The sequence below is a fragment of the Oncorhynchus masou genome, chromosome 18 (genome assembly GCF_036934945.1).
Source record: "Oncorhynchus masou masou isolate Uvic2021 chromosome 18, UVic_Omas_1.1, whole genome shotgun sequence".
Lineage (NCBI taxonomy): Eukaryota > Metazoa > Chordata > Actinopteri > Salmoniformes > Salmonidae > Oncorhynchus > Oncorhynchus masou.
Window position 1 is genome coordinate 55,593,325 of NC_088229.1, and position 18,578 is coordinate 55,611,902.

Sequence of the window (18,578 nt, forward strand, 5' to 3'; positions counted from 1 at the left end):
TGGGCTGGAGGGCTCGAGAAGCCTTTGCTGTACATTATGACACGTATTTTACAGACTCTCAAAATAATGTATTGATAAAATCAGTGGTGGGAAAAAGTCCTCAATTCTCATACTTGAGTAAAAGTAAAGATGCCTTTAATAGAAAATGACTCAATCTAAAATAAAAGTCACCCAGTAAAATACTACTTGAGTAAAAGTTGAAAAGTATCTGGTTTTAAATGTACTTAAGTAGATTGATGGAAAAAAAGACTAAGTAAATGCTATACATCAAATTCTTTATAGCAAGCAAATTAGATGGCACGATTTTCTTATGTTTTTAATGTATAGACTGCCAGGGGCACACTCCAACATTTCATGTACAAATGCTGCATTTATGGTTAGTGAATCCACCAGATCAGAAGCAGTAGGGATGACAACGCGTTACATGAAGTGGACCATATTGACGTCTTGCCTGAGCATTCGTAATGTAACGAGTACTTTTGGGTGTCAGGGAAAATGTATAATGTATAATAGGAGTAAAAAAGTACATATTTTCTTTACTTAGTTACTTTACACCACTATATACAATATATTGTATTCCCAAATTCAGAATATCACATTTAAATGAAAATATGGCAAACCTTATCATTTCCCTCTCAATACATCAAAAACAAAATCAATATGTAAGAATGAGATGTAGCGTGCCTCGCCATTCTGAGTGGATATCGACCCCTTACCAGTACACGGCACACTGACCGACTTATTGGGGGCAGTAAGAAAGCCTTCGTCATCTACGCCTTTTCAACATAGCCTAGATTTACGTTTTGATTAATCCTAAAAAAAAAAAAGAATAACAGTCTTGGGTTCTCATATGCTTACAGTTATGTTTTGATTCTTGCATGAACAGTCCCTAAGATTATATTCGGTTGTGATCTTTGCAAAATAATTGATTTGCGATGATGACACAAACATTATATTAAGCAGGACATTCAGACGAGCCTTAAAATGTAATTCTAATCCAAAAGTAGTTGAAATGCACTTTTTTTCCGCGGCTGTTCTATAAGAACTCCCCTTTTCTCTGCCACCAACTGGCGCGGATCGCCCTCATGCGGCAATGTTTGCAAACACAGAAAGGGGTCTATATATGCCACCTACAGGCATGGATCAGATTTGGCCCCCTGCCATTTCATTACAAAGACACATAAATCACCTGCATTATGAATCTCAAAAACTTCCAATACCGGAATTCTTATATTATTAGCTCATTATTTTCATTAGATGGCCTAATATAACGACGTACTCTAATATTTACTCGTAGCCTACCTTATTAAATGTGCACGAGACCCTCAGAAATGTTTGTTAAAAGGCCCAGTGCAGCTGTTATTATTTTGATATCAAATATTTCTGGGTAACTATTTAAGTAACTTACCACATTTCCATCCACAGTTTTTATGCAAGTAAAGTCGTACTGTATAAAATAAATCACGACAGCTCTGATGGAAACAGAAAATTTCGGTACAATTTTATAAATCCCGACAGACCAAGATGGTTTATGTTTATAGATAATAACACACGGACTCATCTGACTTTGGTTCGTTCGATATGTTGGGATCTTTTTGTGTCAGTTAAAATGTATTATGCGAGAAATGGCGGTGGAAACGCCTTTATTACCAAATATTGATATAATAACCATGATATCGAAGTAAACTTGGAGTCACGCCATGCAGTTTATTAGGCTGCAGATGAAATAAGTTCTGATGAAATTCACAGGGTGGGGAAGTGCACGGTGATCTTGATGCACATTTCCAAGGGTCTTATTCTGGTGACATGATGATCGATGCTTGACTGCCGTTTGACAAATAAAAATATTCTTGCTCATATATAGTATATATTATATAGCTCTATAGTAATCTCATCATGTAGACTAGCCTACCCGCACTGTATCTGCGAACTGTTGGCCAGGGCACACGCACCAAAACTTTGGGGGACAAAACTACCAGTAGAGTTAAAAATGTGACGGAAACACATTGAATTTTAGATTTTTATTTGTACATTTAAACTTAAGTGAAAAAGTTAATTTTGTGGACAATAAGTCATCACGGACATATTTTTTTTTGCAAAAGGTCCGTTTGGTGGAAACACCACAAACATGTGCACATTTTTTATGCAGATTTTAGAAATGGCTTTTAGCAACAACAAAAAAACAATTTCTCAAGCAATAATTTTGCTAGGAATGTCTGGGTGTGGTCTGAAAGGGGAGGGGGAAACGGAAAACTAGCTGTTATTGGCAGAGGTTTGGAACTCTCTTTGTTATTGATCTATTACCAATTTAGGGCATGGTGATGTCACCATGAAAAGCAGAAACTCCCGCAGATGCAAACTTGCTGATTAGAAGGTCCTGTTTAAACTTTATTTTCAACCAGCAACTATCAGGAAGTAACACTGGTATAAAACAGAGGAAAAAAAACAGAATTTTGACTGCACTGGGCCATTCAATATTTTCCCCTAATATATATAGACCTAAGGGTCACCTTGACCCACAACTGAAATTCCAGCAGTTGGGCTAAGCTAACAATAGCTTCAACTATTTCCAAACTGCACACAGAGACATACGAATGGTATCCATGAGTTCATAAGTAGGAAAACGGCTTAATTCAGAAAATCCCGGGAATATCCCTGCCACCATCGTGAAGAAAAATACTTCACCTTTATTGATTACCAACATGAACACTGGACTATCACATTTCAACATATCTGTAACCTGAAATTGTTATTTTGTGTGTTCTGCCTGAAATTAGTCATTCAAGATGGTTTGTGTTTATAGATAATAACACACTCAAACAGAAACAACACAAAAACATCACAACCACAACAGCTGATGCACACCACGACAAGTCCACACCTGTCCATGAACACACAAAAAGACACAGTAGCCTCTCCTTTCAATACACATATACATATTGAAATCCAACATGATTATGTCTGTTGGGAAATGCCAATGTAAGGTTTCCAGATTTTTTAAACTTAAATCGATAAACCACAGAATCTATTTGAATGTAACAACATAGTGGAGCCCTCCAGTTCGTTAGTGACATTGATGATGCTTTCCGATTTATAGCTATACAGTGGGGCAAAAAAAGTATTTAGTCAGCCACCAATTGTGCAAGTTCTCCCACTTAAAAATTTGAGAGAGGGCTGTAATTGTCATCATAGGTACACTTCAACTATGACAGACAAAAAATGTAAAAAAAAAAACAGAAAATCACATTGTAGGATTTTTAATGATTTTTTTTTTCAAATTATGGAGGAAAATAAGTATTTGGTCAATAACAAAAGTTTATCTCAATACTTTGTTATATACCCTTTGTTGGCAATGACAGAGGTCAAACGTTTTCTGTAAGTCTTCACACACTGTTGCTGGTATTTTGGCCCATTCCTCCATGCAGATCTCCTCTAGAGCAGTGATGTTTTGGGGTTGTTGCTGGGCAACACAGACTTTCAACTCCCCCCAAAGATTTTCTATGAGGTTGATCTGGAGACTGGCTAGGCCACTCCAGGGCCTTGAAATGCTTCTTACGAAGCCACTCCTTCGTTGCCCGGGTGGTTTCATCTTCAATGCCCTTGCTGATGGAAGGAGGTTTTCACTCAAAATCTCACTATACATGGCCCCATTCATTCTTTCCTTTACACAGATCAGTCGTCCTGGTCCCTTTGCAGAAAAACAGCCCCAAATGCATGATGTTTCCACCCCCATGCTTCACAGTAGGTATGGTGTTATTTGGATGCAACTCAGCATTCTTTGTCCTCCAAACACGACGAGTTGAGTTTTTAACAAAAAGTTATATTTTGGTTTCATCTGACAATATGACATTCTCCCAATCTTCATCTGTATCATCCAAATGGTCTCTAGCAAACTTCAGACGGGCCTGGACATGTACTGGCTTAAGCAGGGGGACACGTCTGGCACTGCAGGATTTGAGTCCCTGGCAGCGTAGTGTGTTACTGATGGTAGGCTTTGTTACTTTGGTCCCAGCTCTCTGCAGGTCATTCACTAGGTCCCCCCGTGTGGTTCTGGGATTTTTGCTCACCGTTCTTGTGATCATTTTGACCCCACGGGGTGAGATCTTGCGTGGAGCCCCAGATCGAGGGAGATTATCAGTGGTCTTGTATGTCTTCCATTTCCTAATAATTGCTCCCACAGTTGATTTCTTCAAACCAAGCTGCTTACCTATTGCAGATTCAGTCATCCCAGCCTGGTGCAGGTCTACAATTTTGTTTCTGGTGTCCTTTGACAGCTCTTTGGTCTTGGCCATAGTGGAGTTTGGAGTGTGACTGTTTGAGGTTGTGGACAGGTGTCTTTTATACTGATAACATGTTCAAACAGGTGCCATTAATACAGGTAACGAGTGGAGGACAGAGGAGCCTCTTAAAGAAGAAGTTACAGGCCTGTGAGAGCCAGAAATCTTGCTTGTTTGTAGGTGACCAAATACTTATTTTCCATCATAATTTTCAAGTAAATTCATTAAAAATCCTACAATGTGATTTTCTGGATTTTTTTCTCTCATTTTGTCTGTCATAGTTGAAGTGTACCTATGATGAAAATTACAGGCCTCTCTCATCTTTTTAAGTGGGAGAACTTGCACAATTGGTGGCTGACTAAATACTTGTTTGCCCCACTGTATGTAATAGGGTTCCTTTTAAAAAAATCTCCAACAGAGATATGATATTTCTGGGTGCATTACACGCTTTCTGATAGGAGTGTAGTAAAAGGTATTTTAAAATGCAATAATTTATTTCTAAGGTTGTAGGAGCAAATACACTAAGGTACAGTAAGGTTGAAGTCGGAAGTTTACATACACTTAGGTTGGAGTCATTAAAACTTGTTTTTCAACCACTCCACCAATTTCTTGTTAACAAACTATAGTTTGGCAAGTCGGTAAGGACATCTACTTTGTGCATGATGCAAGTAATTTTTCCAACAATTGTTTACAGACATATTATTTCACCTATAATTCACTATATCACAATTCCAGTGGGTCAGAGGTTTACATACACTAAGTTGACTGTGCCTTAAACAGCTTGGAAAATTCTAGAAAATGATGTCATGGCTTTAGAAGCTTCTGATAGACTAATTGACATCATTTGAGTCAATTGGAGGTGTACCTGTGGATGTATATCAAGGCTGACCTTCAAACTCAGTGCCCCTTTGCTTAACATCATGGGAAAGTCAAAAGAAATCAGCCAAGACCTCAGAAAAAGATTTGTAGACCTCCACAAGTCTGGTTCATCCTTGGGAGCAATTTCCAAACGCCTGAAGGGACCACGTTCATCTGTACAAACAATAGCACGCAAGTATAAACACCATGGGACCATGCAGCCATCATACAGTCCAGGAAGGAGACGCGTTCTGTCTCCTAGAGATGAACGTACTTTGGTGCGAAAAGTGCAAATCAATCCCAGAACAACAGCAAAGTACCTTGGGAAGATGCTGGAGGAAACAGGTACAAAAGTATCTATATCCACAGTAAAACGAGTCCAACATCAACATAACCTGAAAGGCCACTCAGCAAGGAAGAAGCCACTGCTCCAAAACCGCCATAAAAAAGCCAGACTACGGTTTGCAACTGCACATGGGCACAAAGATCGTACTTTTTGGAGAAATGTCCTCTGGTGTGATGAAACAAAAATAGAACTGTTTGACCATAATGACCATCATTATGTTTGGAGGAAAAAAGGGGAGGCTTGCAAGCCGAAGAACACCATCCCAACCGTGAAGCACGGGGGTGGCAGCATCATGTTGTGGGGGTGGCTTTTCTGCAGGAGGGACTGGTGCACTTCACAAAATAGATGGCATCATGAGGGCGGAAAATTATGTGGATATATATTGAAGCAACATCTGAAGACATCAAGGTTAAGTTAAGTTAAGTTAAGACATCAAGTTAAAGCTTGGTCACAAATGGGTCTTCCAAATGGATAATGACCACAAGCATACTTCCAACATTGTGGCAAAATGGCTTATGGACAACAAAGTCATGGTATTGGAATGTCCATCACAAAGCCCTGACTTCAATCCCATAGAAATTTTGTGGGCAGAACTAAAAAAGCTTGTGCGAGCAAGGAGGCCTAAAAACCTGACTCAGTTACACTAGCTCTATCAGGAGAAATGGGACAAAATTCACCCAACGTACTGTGGGAATCTTGTGGAAGGCTACCTGAAATGTTTGACCTAAGTTAAACAATTTTAAAGGCAATGCTACCAAATACTAATTGAGTGTATGTAAACTTCTGACCCACTGGGAATGTGATGAAATAAATAAAAGCTGAAATAAATCCTTCTCTCTACTATTATTCTGAGATTTCACATTCTTAAAAACAAGTGGTGATCCTAACTGACCTAAGACAGGGAATTTTTACTTGGATTAGATGTCAGGAATTGTATAAAAAAATAATAATAATTAAAAAAAAGAGTTTAAATGTATTTGGCTAAAGTGTATGTAAACTTCCGACTTCAACTGTAAATACAAAAGTACAGTATGTGACCATTAGTGAATTGGCAACATATAACCTATTAATTATGTACAATTTGTCCTGCTATTTGTCCTGGTTTTTACAAATGGGTTGAGATCCATGTTTTGAATAATCTAAGTCTAGCAAATAGTCTGTACAGTGCCGTGAAAAGGTATTTGACCCCTTTCTGGTTTTCTTTATTTTAGTATATGTTTGATATTGAATGTTATCAGATCTTCAACCAAAACCTAATATTAGATTAAGGGAACCTGAGTATATACATTCAATTTAATAAACAAAATTATACAACAAACCAATCCCTCTGTGTGAAAAAGTAATTGCCCCCTTACACTCACTAACTGGTTGTGGCACTTTTAGCTGCAATGACTGCAACCAAGTGCTTCCTGTAGTTGTTGATGAATCTTACATCGCTGTGGAGGAATTTTGGCCCACTCTTGCACGCAAAACTGCTTTAATTCAGCAACATTTGTGGGTTTTCAATCATCAAGTGCTCGTTTCAAGTCCTGCCTCAACATCTCAATTGAGATTAGGTCTGGACTTTGACTAGGCCATTCCATAACTTCAAATGTGTTGCTTTTGAACTATTTTCATGTAGACTTCAATGTGTGTTTTGGATAATTGTCTTGCTGCATGACCCAGCAACGGTTCAGCTTCAGCTCACAGACAGATGACCTGACATTCTCCTGTAGAATTCTCTGATACAGAGCCGAATTCATAGTTCCTTCTATTAAGGCAAGTCGTCCAGGTCCTGAGGCAGCAAAGAATCCCCAAACCATCACACTACCACCACCATGCTTGAACATTGGTATGAGGTTCTTACCAGACATAATGGGACCAATGTCGTCCAAAAGATTGACTCAAATTAGCCAAAAAGCACCTTGACGCACTTGGATGATCATCAAGGCTTGGAAGATTGTCCTATGAACAGATGAGTCAAAAGTACTTTTTTTTGGATTAAATGGGTCCCAATACCCCAATATCTATTTAATCAAGATATTAGTGTTTTATTTTCATTATGTTTTTTTGATTCCCATCCTCCAATTTGCCATAACAGAGTAAAATCCAAATTAAATCCATTTTAATCTCACTTTGTAACTGTAACTCCCCAAAATATGAGGGGGGTGAATACTTTTAATAAGCACTGTAATCGTTTGTTTGGTCTTCGATAAGAGTAAAACATCCCAGCTTTCTTCATCAGCTTGTTGGTCATCCCCAAAATGTACTTTACACGACTGAACAGAATTCAGACCAATGCATTGCTTCATACATGATATGTGATGCCTGTTATTTACACTTGGGAACATTATGCTAGAATAGAACAGTATAGAATAATATAACAGATCAGAAAAGTAATATATTAGATGTAACATCGAATATAATCGAATAGAATAGATTTATATAATTTAAATGATGTCATTCTATTCTACTCGGGCCCAAATACATTGTGCTGGCTTACCTGAGGTCTTCAGCACCCAAGTTATGGTCCTCCGTATGGGGCCATGAGGTCCCTGATCCGCTATAAACACTGTCTGAAGTATCATCCACCTACTGTACGTTTCATCTGCGATATGACAAACGTTTGGCCTCAGTCAACATGCAGCACTTAACTTGGCCAGATGATGTCTCCACGAGCCCAGATGGTATATCGCTCGTCATAGACAGTCCTCCACAGAGACAGAGGTTGAATCACACCAACTGCTATCAGCACTCATGGTGACAGTTGTCAAGTAGAGCAGAGAAGCATGGATGATAGGTTTATTTCCATAATATTTCTGCAGTGCCATTCAGCATACCTTCGAGATGCTGACAGCGAGAAACAGGTGCATTCTCCACCCATAACAAATCAGAACCAATAAGGTAGATAGGTATTTCAATGTTTATATAAATGGTTCATTTAGTTGAACTGTAACCAAATACAACCAGGTGAGATATTTGATGCACAAAACGTTTTCTTCTGTTTATGTGTCATACATTGCATACTTATATTGCACAGTATACTTATGCCAATAAGTCAAGTGTATGCTGTACCAAAATGATTTAACACAACTTTGAATTAGTCACCTACTCTGTAGGTAAATAGGCAATGCCAATCAAAGAGAGGGAGCAAACACGTTTTTAGTAAGAAAACATTGATTCATACATTTTCAAAAGCATTTACAAATGCATAGGTTCATTTAGAGCATTGACAAAAACCTATAGGTATGATACAGATAGAAGATATTCAATTTTAATCGGAGACATTCAGTGTTGTGGTGCTGTTATGTAACAAATTACAACTGTAGGTTATGTTTCCATTTCTTGATCCCGCTCCACTTCGCCGCTATGAATACCTCTCTTTCTCCGTGGTCTGCGTGCTGCTTTCAGCTCTACTCTTTCCTCCCTCATATCACGACTGTTGTGATGTCAGCTATGCTTGAATCAAGGATGGGGACCTGTAGTCAAACGGTTGTGTGTGTGTGTGTGCGTGCCAGCGAACATGTAAATGTGTGTGTGTGAGTAAAATGTTAAATACGGGTTACTTTTCGCCTATAGGCCTATTTACACGGACGCTTTCACAGTCGTGAGCCCATTGTTGTCTTCTTGGTTAAAATAAATTCTTCAAAGAAAGGTCATTGAAATCGTATCACAAGTTACCCTCTATATTCGTTTGGGTCCCCCCCACCCTCTCCCTTATTCTCTAACCCGCCCACACGTGTCATCTAAAAAAAAGGGGGGGGCAGTGCAGAAGGTGACGCTCCTCCAAGCAAACAGAGAGACAGAAACGTGCGCGCGAAGAAATAGGGAGAGGAGTTGTCTACAGGCTATACAATATCTCCATTGTGACATTGGGAGGAGGAGATCTAGAAAGAATTGAATGGTAGCTACACCCTGCGTGTAGAAGCGTAGAGTCACCATAGGGAAGACTGGGAATCATTTTTTTGGCAATAACAAAGGTGGGAGAGGGGCATCGAAACCGAGAAAAAGACAGCCTGAGACAGTTTCTGTGTAAATTCTGATTCGTTGAATGCGTGAGAGTAATGTATTGTCGTCAGCATGATCTTAGGTAGAAGTAATAAGCGACAATAACGATAACTAAACGTAATTTTCAACAACAGACACTCCTATTTTGTCTCATTATTATTATTATTCGGAAAGAGACCCTGTCATCTGAAAGCCGACAGGACACTGCATGGATATTTTCTCTGAAAGCATACAAAAAAACGACCTTACAAAGAAAACTACATTTTGATTGATCTTGTGAGTTAATGTGCGTGATCTTGCACGCACGCACGCACACGAAACGAACCCGAAACAAAAGCAAGTGAGTATTGATCGTGTGTGTGTATTTGTGAATTGATGTCATGTATTAAACACTATTTATTCGAAAATCATCGAGCCGTACAGGCCAAAAATAAAGGCAAAGCGTCTACGTTCAACAGGTATTGTTCTCTTTACTGTCAGACCTAATGCAAACGAGGGGTGTTTTTATTCAATAACAAGGTGAGCAATCAGTAAATCAGTACTATGTGTTCAAATAGCAAAACATAAAGCTCTCCACTGGGTTATCATATTAATATTCAGATAACTTATTGATAGTGTTACATAGCCCGCACTCATACTTACACGTTGATATACGTCAGATTATAACCTAACATTGCATATATGAGGTGGGCGTTTCGCCACCTAGACCAGTAAGTAGGTCTTCATAGTTACATGTCTCTTAAAGGGATGTGTTTTTGTCTGAGTGTGGGTGTGCCTGTCTGTTTGTCTGTTGTTTTGCTAGTGTGTTTGAGTGTCTGTCTCATTCAGCGTGTGTGTGTGTAAATGGGTAGCACAGGGGAAGTGTCAAGGCCTGAAATGGAGGTTTGATATAGCTCTGTTGGAAGGAGGGGGGGGGGGGCGACGACGACAGGAAGGAAGGATGTGCATGGCATCTAAGGGACCACCTAATACAGGAAGTCAATAGTGGCAGTTTGATGTCTAGACTAGACGCTCTTTCTTCTTTAAACACTCTTCGTCCTATCTAGTCACATCATCTATAGTTGATCATTTTGTCAAGTTGACCAACCAACGATCCATCCACATTTTCACTCCATTATTTCTGTGTGCACAAAGTCTGTCCTCAGTTCTGCATATCGCTCTCTTTCCTAGTACTAAACTTTCTTTGATTCATGAGCGTATGTAGGCTCTTATTGTGCTTAGAATACCATCTGACTTCTGCACTTTCTGGACTCTTCATGTTGCTTCCTCTGCATTCCCCCCTTGTATTATCAATCTACAGCTGCTTCTATAGATATTGAGGGTAACCCAGAAAACCTCCTTCTACTTTTAGAACAACGACATGTATCAAAGGTTTATATGTGTATATACCAGTTGATATAATACTGTATAACTTGGTATACCCAATTTACAGTCTATGTTATACAATTTTTTTATAAATATACTAGACGTATAGGTAATAGATCCAACAATACGTAACACACCAGAAGTATAATCCATAACTAACTGTGATTGTATTACATATATTACTCCAGGCTATGTTCTAACTAACTACCTCTTCAACTCATATCTATATCCAACTCAAACAATAGATCTCCATCTTTCCCACGTTGCTTCACCCTTCCTAAATCTGTCTCATCTCCAGCTGTAACCGGGGTCTTGTTCATTAGGTGTGTTCATTCACAACGGGAAATGTGGGTTTCTCACTGGACAAAACCAAGTAGTTTTCTGCCATTTGGTGCCTAATGAACGTGAGCCAAATCTATCTCAAATGCCTCTCTAACTCAATCCCAAAACCATCACATAACCCCACATATCTCCTCCTAACTCTAACCTGTCTCTTTTTCATTCAATCAGGACTTTACCCCTCACCTTTAACTCTTAACATGTGTAATTTCTCTCCCGTACTTCTCTCCGTTAACGTCTCGCTATTTTACACCTTTACTGCTTTCCCATCCCTGACTTCAATGGTTAAACTTCACATCTCATTTCTAATTTATTCACCTCCCCTCTCTTTAGTAGCCTATAATCATCAGCTGGTTCAAAGGTCAGGGACCATATTCATTAAGAGCCTCAGAGGATCAGTTTAGCCTTTTCAACCATAATTAATACAATTTATATGGACGGGGACAAGGGACAACGACATAATCCTAGATCAGCACTCCTACTCCCAGACATTTTTTAAATACAGACCCAGGGCTCCGAGCGGTAATGTACTGTTCCTCATTCCATCCCTAAATGTGACTCACACCGTGTCCCCCATCACTCCACCTTAGGCTTCTAATGGTTGTAATGAGCCATGGAGGCCAGTGTCATTAATTAAGAAACTGACCAGATTTAATGTCGTGAGGGACAGATGAGGTACAGGGTTCAAAGTTCAATGAGTAAGGAAACGAAGACAAGTGTTTCTTATTGGATACGTTCAAATAGTACCACCTGGTTTTACTCCATTTCAGAGCGCTTTCTTCCATTTCGATCCTACTGAACATGACCAAGGCTCTGTTTGGCATTTTCTTAATGCCCTTTGGACTGTTACTGGTGTGTTATCCTCTTACCCACCAAGGGGTGCTATAACATCCTATCTCCATATAGAATGCTTCGGTATTCTTACTCCCTAGTCCCTACACATATACTATGGCATGCTAACGGTGTCCACCCACTAGACTTTGCCGTTATTTATTTCATTTAACCTTTACTTATGCAGGGAAGTCTCATTGAGACCAACACCTATTTTGCAAGGGTGCCCTGCTTCACAAAGAGCCGCAAACAATGCAAAGTACACAGTGAGGAACTAGTGACATAATTCTTTGTGACACAATTATTAGGGTGCTACAGAAGGCTTATATTTCTATGAGCTAGACATTGTGGACTTGACCCCTAGCTTTGGACAGCACTATGTCTGAAGGACAATTGGACAGCATCATGTTGATGCAGAGTTTGGACTTCGAGGTTTGGATTCTTTTGCTGTCCGCTTGACTAGTGCTGAATCTCTAATTGCTGCTGTTAACGCTTATTTGTTTATGTCGAAACCTCCCACAGAAGACTAAGTCACCACACCCTTTCTGAAGGACATTTGGCTCAGCACCCAAAGGGCTTTTGCTCAGCTCTGTTTCTAAATGTCCAATCCTCTATTTCAGCCTCTCCGTCCTTTGTCCATGGGTCTATTCCTGAATCAAGCTCATATATTAATCATTCATTTCCAGCCTGCTAAAGAGGAGATAACCACTTTTCAGGGTATCTTTCAAAATGGAGTCTTTCATTCCAAAACAAAGCCTGAAGGGTTGAAGAGGAGTTATCCTTTGGAGGGTGATTTAGTTTTATCAATATGCACTAGAACCACTGCCCTAGGGGCTCGGGGCCCCTCTGATGATGTGGTTCTACATGGGGATTGGTCATGAGTGGCGCACCCCTGAGGTTGCTGCACTGCTGTCGCCGGGTAGATAAGCTAGGGCCTCTGGGAGATTTCCCAGAGTCCATTTCCCTCATGCACGGTTAATTGATTGTCTTTTTTTAATGCACAGTTGGTTAGGGAATTGGTCATTGGTGTAAGCTGGCATGATCGTTCCTTACGATGCCCTCGTCTCAGTGTACCTTGGCTGTGTGTTTCTTTGCTAATCCCGTGGCCCATTGCATACTCTGAAAAAGGTTCTACCTTAAACGATAAAGCATTTTCGACTTGTCCCTCTATCTTTTCACTCAACAAACGACCCTTTATTTCTTTCATCAGCCCTTGTCCCTGTCAAAGACTCCTTTTTTCTAAGTGTATATTACTCTCTCTCTCGCTCTCCCTCTCTCTCTCGCTCTCTCTCTCTCTCGCTCTCTCTCTCTCTCTCTCTCTCTCTCGCTCTCCTCTCTCTCTCTCTCTCTCTCTCTCTCTCGCTCTCTCTCTCTCTCTCTCTTTCTCTCGCTCTCTCTCTCTCTCTGTGTTTGTCTCTCTCTCTGTGGCTCTCTCTCTCTGCTCACCTCCCTCTCTCTCCCCCATCTGCTTTCTTGTCCTTTCACATTCATTCATACTGTCTCATCTCTTGTTTCCCCCAAATACTACCCACACACCGCTCTCTTGCTTCTCCGATAGTAGAATAGCAGAATGTTGAGTTCCACCATTAAACACAAAGACAGTCGGAGGGAGAGGACATCATACGGTGACACTGCACTAAAAGGGGAGGTGACTGCAGTACTTTCCTCTTGCTGCAGTGCCTCCATTTCTCCTGATGGTGTCTCACCAGTACTGGGGAGTGTGAGGGAGATGGAAAAGTGGGGGAGGGTAAAGATGTAGAGAGAGAACAGCGAGAAACCTTGTGGTACATCCTTTGATGAGGAGATGGGTGGTGGAGGAAAAAACACACACACGCGCACACACACACACACACACACACACACACACACACACACACACACACACACACACACACACACACACACACACACACACACACACACACACACACACACACACACACACAGCCCACAGCCCACCTTCTCCTTTGCGATTCAGCATAGCTGTACACATATATGTCTGTCTTTCTCTCCCCTCATTATTCCTCTTACCCATCTTCTGTCCCTCCCTCCTCTTAATGTGCTCTGTCTGTCACCCCCTCCTCCCACCCTGCTGTATATCCACTCTAAGTGTTGTCCCGCTCCCTCGTTACCCCTCCCTCTCTCCCTCTCCTTCCTCACTTCCATTCAGATGCTTTACAGGCATTACCGAACCCCTGCAAGATTTCTCCCTCTTCTATCTCATCACCTGTTCTCTCCTCCTCTCCCTCATCCTCCACTCTTCTCATCCCCTTTATCATCTCTCTCTCTTTCCCCTCCCTCTTTTTATTGCCTCTCTTTCATGTTTCCCATCATTGTTCATATATCATTTTATTCCATCCCTCTCTCTCATCCATCCATCCCACCTTCTCACACAAATGGCTCTCACGTCACCTCTACCTCCCCTGCCTTATCCCCACTTTCCATTACTTCTCCTTCCATTCCTTTTTCTACCAACCCCCCCTCATCCACCGCCTCTCTCCTCCTCCTTCTATCACACTCTATCTCGTTCTCTCTGTGAATTGGGAAAGGGTTTTGCTTTTTCCGCCAACCACGACGCTCATGTTCCGCGCAGTCAGCACTCCTACCAAATTCCTCCCTGCTTCTCTCCTCCTCTCCCTTGCTCTCTGCTTTCCCTCTCTCTCACAGTCTTCTCCCCTCCCCCTGTTCCTTTCTGCTGGTACCTCACAGTCGATGCGCCCCATAATCCCGCGCTCCCTCCCCCTCTTGCTGCAGTGTTTCTGCTAATATATATTAGCGTCAGTGCAGCCATCGTGCACGAGCAGTGCACTCTCTCTTCCTCTACCTCTTTCTTTCTCTCTATTTTTACCTCATCATTGACCTCCCCTTCTCTCTCATTCCAAGTTCATTATGATTAAGCAGCACCTTTCCCTTAAATTGTTTACTTCATATTTTTTAAATGCTTTTGAATGCTTTTGTGTGCAGAGCTGACACTCAGCCAGGTGAGCCTGTGTGTGTGTGTGTGTGTGTGTGTGTGTGTGTGTGTGTGTGTGTGTGTGTGTGTGTGTGTGTGTGTGTGGTGTGTGTGAGTGTGTGTGTACGTTTGTGAAGGGGAGAAGTAGCTGTGGAGCGCAGGACACGGTGGCCAGGGCAGGTATAGCTCTGAGAGGAAGAAAGAGGGGGGTATGATTCCTCCTTCGCTTTACTCTTGATCACTTTCATCTCTACCACTCTTTCTCTCCAGTCATTTTGTCTGTCCGTCTCTCTATCTCTGTTCCTCGCTCCCCCCCCCATTTGAGCACAAGTTCTTCTTCCTCCCCATAACCCCCCCACCTTTTTTTTTGTTGCAGTTGAGACGTGCGTAGCTACTTCAATACTGCGCTCCAAACACTGGCCAGCGTCGTCTGAAGCGACCCAATTATCTTGTTAACACGAAGCCCAGACCTACTATATACATTTTCCTTTGACAATGAGCATTGAGCATTTATCTCAAGTACTTATAATGTTTAAATGTAGGTAATCTCTTCCAAAGGAAAGGTTTATTGATATTCTTGTGAAGTTACTTTCTATTCCATCATTAATTCTCTTGAATGGTTACATTACTTTAATTAACATGCTAAAATCAATATGTTCTCCCCATATGGTTGTATTGTGGAGAAAACATATTGGCTGGATAGGGTTTAGCATTTAGCAACGTTGACAACTTGTTGTTGTTTGTGTAGGCTATTAATTATGACTAAATAGTAACCAAATAAACCCCAAACTCTACATAAAGTAAAACATTTTTTACTGCATTTTGAAGAATAGGGATTTAAAAAGTAATCATTGCTCTATGCAGATACTTCAAGATTCTTTGTCCCCCACCTCCCACCCCTTGGACTTTGGGTGCACTAGAGTTGAGTAGAGCCCCTATCCGATTCCATGCATAGGAAAACAGCAGTGCCTGCTGTCCACGGTGCTGAAATGTTATCTCTCAATAATACCTTGGACTACGCAGATAGTTCCAGATTTACACTCCCCCCACCTTGGGGTTTGGGTGCAGTAGAGCCCCTGTCCCGTCCCATGCATAGGAAAACAGCAGTGTCTGCTGTCCATGGTGCTGAAATGGTATCCATCAACAACACATTGGCCTATCTATGCAGGTATTTAAAAATAGAAATTCCCCCCTTGGACTTTGCGTGCATTAGAGTCAACGAGAACCCCTATTCCGTCCCATGCATAGGAAAACAGCAGTGTATGCTGTCCATGGTGCTGAAATGTGATCCCTCAACAATACATTGGTCTATCTATTTCATGCAGATAGTTTAAGATTCTCTATTTCCGTCCCCTGTGGGTGCAGTAGAGACTCTATCCCGTCCCATGCAGTGCTGCTGTCCATGGTGCTGAAATCTGATCGCTTAATTAACAATAGAAGTGCTTCTCTGCTGGAATCTCCCTCAGTTCTAAGGTGACCGTTGGTTAGATCTCATTACTGGGTTTCTTTTCTGGTTCATTTGTCAAAATAAGCCATTTCAAGTTATTTAATGTATCTTTCTTTCTTGCTTCAACTCTCCTGTATCTTTATATCGTCGTTTGAAATATTATATTTCCAACTGCAAGACATGCAGTAAACACACAAAAACAAAACACTGATATGATTTTGCAGTGTTCTTAAATTCAAAGTGCTCCTGACATTTTTTGTTGAGCAAGCAATATCAGAAGTACTGCAGTGAAGACTACTGCCAAGTTTTACTTGGGCAGTCAAGACTAAGGAATTGGAATCCTGTCTTACCTATCTATTACTCTACTACTACTTATTATTAGATTTCTGTGACGTATACATACATCAACTGTCCCCAAATCAGTGTATCTTAAGTATCTAATGTCCTGTCAGTCTCTAATCCCTCTAAGTACTGTTCTCAGACCTGTGCTTATATCTGTTCCATATGCTGCCAGTCCATCCCATGCAGCAGCCTCTGATAGTTGGTAAACCTTACCTGAGTGGAGGCTCTCTTGAATTCTGGAATCTTTAGATCTAGATAATGTTTCAAACAAAACACAAAACTAGAAAGAAATGAGCAGAAAACAGTCCAAATAGAAAAAAATATTGAAAACAAGTTCCAAGTTAAAGATGCACTTTGGAAATGTCTTAAAAGTTGTTTGTGCTGTTGAGAAAGTTAAAAAAATCTGAAGACAAGACATTGACAATGTTGTTGAAGAGAGAAAAAAATGCATCACGCTAAATGTAAATGGTTTGAGAAAAAGTCCCCAAAGAAATGAACAGGTGAAAAAATAGTAAAGAGCAAAGTGGGACACTTTTTGAGAAAGAAAGAACTAAATGAGGGGAGAAAGGAAGGAAAGTGTGAGTGAGGAAGAAAGAACGCTCGAGTAAAATGCAGTGAAGAAAAAGAAGGAAAAGAGAAGAGGAGTGCAGAGGTGGGACGAGAGGGGGACACTGAGAAAGGAAAGAGAGTGTGTGAGATGAGGAGGAAACTGAAGTCCAGATTCCCCTTGAATGAAATGTGAGCCCCTTATGCGGAATATGAGATTGAGGGAACAAGGAAGAGAGAGAGAGAGAGAGAGAGAGAGAGAGAGAGAGAGCAAGAGAGGGGAAGGGAGGGCTAGAGATTGAGAGAGCGCTGGAGAGCGGGTAGGACGAGGAAGAGGGGGAGGAAAGGGGCGTATTCCATTAGAATAGAAAAGGAGGTAAACAACATGCATATGGTTTACAGTATGCAGAGGCTTTGCATTGAATAACACCTTTTCAGAAGGAAATGGATTCTACACTGACAATGCACTGCAATGTTGATATGCTAACCTAGCGAGGGGCAGGAAAGAAAGCAAATAATTCTGGCTTTTTACTGCAGTGGAATTCATTCACTTGTATAGCGCACTCTTTCTCCCTCTGCCTGGCTCTCATCCTCTCTCTCTCTCGCTCTCTGTCTCTCTCTCCCTCTTTCCCTGCTTCTCAATCTCTCTTTCTCTCTCTGTCTCTCTCTGCCTTTATCTCTCTCGCTGGCTCTCATCATCTCTCTCTCCCTACCTCTCATTCTCTCTCTGCCTCTCATCCTCTCTCTATCTCTCCCTGCCGCTGTCTCTGTCTCTCTCTGTCTCACTCTCTCTCTCTCTCTCTCTCTCTCTTCCATTCCCTCTAGCTTTCCCGTCCCCAGGTATTTGTTGAGCATCACTTGTTTTTCCCAATCTAGATTAATTCTATCCTTTCCGATCACTCCATTAAAAAGCTGATTTCTGATCTGTCTCTCACTCCCCACTCCTCTCTATTTTCCTCTCTCTCTCTCCCTCTCTCTTACACATGTACACACACACACGCGCACGCACACACACACACACACACACACACACACACACACACACACACACACACACACACACACACACACACACACACACACACACACACACACACACAGACACATACAATGCAGAAGACACTATTGGAACAGCATGACATAACCTTGCTTCAGTTGAAAGTAAAGGCAGTAGAGGGATATAGGGAAACATGGTGCCTGTAGCAGACTGATTGAGTCGATCTAACATTAGTATGGACACTACACTCCTGGGAAGCGATTAACACACACACACGCATCGAATGCTGT

General features: G+C 41.1%; 1 protein-coding gene across 3 annotated transcripts in view; it reads left to right on the top strand.

The window, feature by feature from the left end:
* Positions 1 to 9,265: 9,265 nt before the first annotated feature.
* Positions 9,266 to 18,578, top strand: part of LOC135504869 (potassium voltage-gated channel subfamily C member 1-like) — a 69,650-nt gene continuing 60,337 nt past the window's right edge. Inside the window, exon 1 of one of the 3 annotated variants that reach the window (XM_064923769.1) lies at positions 9,266 to 9,808. The gene's annotated coding sequence lies outside the window, so the exon portion shown is untranslated. The remainder of the gene's footprint in view (positions 9,809 to 18,578) is intronic. The other 2 variants (XM_064923770.1, XM_064923771.1) reach the window with 2 other exon arrangements.